Below are 4,136 nucleotides of genomic sequence, written 5' to 3' on the forward strand. Positions count from 1 at the left end.
TTCTAAACAGTCGCTGGCAAGCCCCCCCCCCAAAAAAAATAATAAATAAATAAAATAAATAAGTAATTAAATGAATAAATAAATAAATAAACAAACAAATAAATAAATAAATAAATAAAATAAAAATAAAGATAAAAATAAATAAAATAAATAATTAAATAAAAGTAAATAAAAAATGAAATGAAGTAAAAAACAAATAAATAATAGTATTAATAATGATAATAATGATAAAATGAAATAAAATAAAGAATAAAATATAATGATAATTATGAAAATAATGAATAAAAATTGACCTTTTAAAGATTGAATTTGAATTCTGTGACGGAAATTTAACACAAAAATTTAATGCCTAGAAAATAATCTGGGTATTGTAAATGTGTAACGTCTGTGATTTCAATATTAAAGGAAAATGGCAGGCGTGATGGAAAGAATGGGTGTGGTAGAATGACTAGGTAGCCTGTGATTGGCGTTAACAATATGCGCCTACCCCCGGTGTGGCACTGGTTTCTATTTTGTGCAAAAGAGCGTACACACCAAGAAATTCGGGTTCAAATTTACACCCCTAGGGGTGCACAGGCTTGTCTAGGTTACAATTTTATTACTTTGTGAAAGCCGCCGGGGAAATCCGTTATATGCACGTAGTTATGAATATTCAAATAGTAGTCCTACTTTGGGTTGGTGATGTCCTCCCTGTCCCCTTTCCCAGTTTACTATGTTATTACATGAAATAAAATTGTAAGTTGTTTGGTGTCTTTCTCGTTACCGTACAAATAAGTTCCAGCAATGATCGATTACCTTGCATATACAATCAGTTTCCATTCCCATTTATACGATCTTGGTGATGGGCGAAATTTAAATGTAATTTCATAAAATAAAATACAAAAGAATAATATAACTTCAGCAGCTTGCTCATTAATTGTATAAATTCATGAAGTCATGCATTGAACTGTGTCACCAAAATAATACCAAACTTAAATGCCATAACCATGATAAATTTGTTATTCCTTGACCGATTTTGATGAAATTTTCTTAAATTTGATTTCACTCTATCCGTTTAAATCATGTTATTTTAGCTTCGGGGTTCCCCTTTAAATCGTTTTTTATATGGCTAGGCAGTTATCAACAAAGAATGTTTTCACAAGACAAGTATGAGTGTCCAAATTATTACGTCTTAATATTCTATGATGCATATATAAATCTCGTGTTCATATTTCACAATAATAATAGTGAAACGTCATTTTCTACTTCAAAACCAGGGACCCGTTGCAGAAAGAGCAGGATCTAGACTTTTGAGTATACATTCCCCTCTACCATCCAAACAACACCGACCATATCATCTTTCAAACGACAACTCAAGTCATATCTTTTTCCAAATATCTAGTTTTCTATTTTCATTTATTTAATGTATTTTTGTTTTAATGATTTTTGCTATCACTGTTTGGTTTGCCTTGGCTAGCCCTTATGGGGCCTGGTGGCCTCAAGTGCTATACTAGAGCTTCTGTGAACATGGTGAATGGTGTGCTGACAGGGCTTGTCCCTTAAACTGTTGGTGAACGAAGCAGCAAGCAAGAGGCCACCAGGCCTCATCTGGCGCTGTTGAGAACACCAATAGTTGATGCAATTTAATGTATAGAATTCTATACTTTTTGTTACTTATAACATTTATAATATTCTATTTCTGACAATTATTGTAAGCGCTGTGATGCTTTTTGTGTATAGCGCATATAAATAATAATGTGAATAACACTGACCCCAATATCTTTTAAAAAACCCCATACAAAGCAACCAAATCCATGCAATAGACCCTCAGTCAATGAAAATATAGAAAATATAGTTAGTGTAGACACAAACAAAGTGAAATGATTGAACATTTATTTAGATCATACCATAATGAATCAAAATACTTATTCTACCATTATGACTCATCACGTTGTATCAGTTTAATCATTATCGAAATCCTGTTTGTTTTTCTATATCATTCATCCATCAAATGTGCATACTTTACTTATTCAGCATAAGTCAGTATTAACATGTAAAACGAAAAAATATAATTAGCGATAATAATATTCATGCTTCATGGAAGAAAGAGAAGGATCTGTAATATCATCACGATTATTGTGACATCTTGAACTTTTCAGAATTGAGAATAAAGCTCAAGAAAGTAATGCTCTCTTATCATATAGATTTGTATGTTTATCTGAAATATAGCCATCTTGATTTATTTTTTTTTTGTTTTTTAAATCTCAACTTCGGTCTCCCATCTTGTCAGATCTGGGAAGCGTTTCGTGAAAAGTCCTCTGTCAGTGATTTCTACCAACGGATGTAACAAGCTACTGAAATCATTTGACTGTGACTTAAAATAATTCGGCGCAAAATCACTCATGAAAAGGTCACCAGTCATCTAAATCAGGGCCGACACGATTTCTTTGCAAAGGCTGTTTGAAAAAGTGATTTAAGAAATCGTTTTTGGAACATAATTTTAATGACCATTAAGGCGCAAAGGGATATTAAGTACAAAGACTGAGATATTAGCTAGATATATATAGCTTTATAAAATACACTCAAAAGACATCACTGTTAGAAAAAATAAAAGTTCCTGCAGCAGAGTCTCGAGAACACCTGCAATCTTACCGAATTGCGTAATCTTACAGGAAATTGGTATTTGATGTATGGAATCTTACAAATTTCCTTGAATAAAACACCCTTTTCCCCTTTTTTAAACAGACCTGTTCTGTTAAATTGCAGAAAAATTCTTGTTTTATGAATTTACAGAATGATTATTACGCAATTCGGTAAGATTACAGGTGTTCTCGAGACTCTGCTGCAGGAACTTCTATTTTTTCTAACAGTGTATGTTTGTTAAACACGTTAAATATGCATGGATCCTATAATAATCCATGGTTTAGATTTAAAACAATGTAATTCATTGGCAAGGATCATGACTTTGTAAACTAAACATTCGCATATGATTACAAAGAGAAACATGTCATGAAATGATCATATTTTACTCTGCAATGACCCCCCCCCCTCCCGCAAACACATACACACCCACCCACCCGCGTATAATCGCCCTTAAAGGTATTGTTTATCTTTGTGAGCAGCCGATTTAAAAAATTCTCAAACCAAGATGAAACGTGTACAAGTGCATGTATTAGAACTAATAAACCCTGAAAACAACCATTATTGAGAATGAAAAGCTAAAACTACAAGGCAAACCCCGATTTTGTAAATAGGCGTCTTACAGACACCTAAATAGTACACATAAGTGTATGGGATGAAATTAAGATGGTGTTTCCGGTCACTTTATATTTCAATTTTTGAAGCACTAAATAATTATTTTCGAACGCAATTTTTTCTGGGCTTCATTTTTGTAACATTTCACAGACACAGGTGACAAGTGTGACCTTCGAGCTCAGATATTTTAAAAGTCAAACCAATGTTAACCAATCACTTTAAGATACAGTGAAAGGTAATCAGTACACATCACAGATAGCTAACAGAATACACCTTCATATTGTGACTCTGGTCGTTCCAATTCAAGGGTTTATTTCATTCCCAACAGCATGAACAGAGCAAAGAAAACACCAACAATTTGAACTGAGGTAATATATGTATAATATTCCGTGTGAGTAATAAAAATATGTGAACATATCATTATTATGTATAGCCTGAGAGAGTATGTTCTACCAAATAAATTGATATCATAATAATAGGTGGTATGTCTTCACGCTTGGATGATCAGTAAATATTCTTTGCAGTAAAATAAATTTTGACTTGCGCCAATGAAAGAAAAGGCATGACTCCAACTTATGAATCAATGATGTCATAATCATCATACAAAGGTTGCATTAAAATCCATTGCAAAACACATTTTCAATAATTAACATTATCATTGTTTATTTAACACATGTTTGTATCAATTCTCGATTAACGACTCATGTTAAGATTGTGACATCATTGGCCTCTGGATTCGTTCATTGACCAAATCGAACTATACATCACAGGGACATTGATTATTCAAGCGTTGTCAACACACACCATATAAATACTATATCAAATTATTTGAGAGAAGCTACTCTTTCACGCCATGTATGATAATTATGTGTTCGATAAATATTTTTTCCTTTAATTGGGGA

This window comes from Lytechinus variegatus, chromosome 2 (genome assembly GCF_018143015.1).
Source record: "Lytechinus variegatus isolate NC3 chromosome 2, Lvar_3.0, whole genome shotgun sequence".
Taxonomy (NCBI): Eukaryota; Metazoa; Echinodermata; class Echinoidea; order Temnopleuroida; family Toxopneustidae; genus Lytechinus; species Lytechinus variegatus.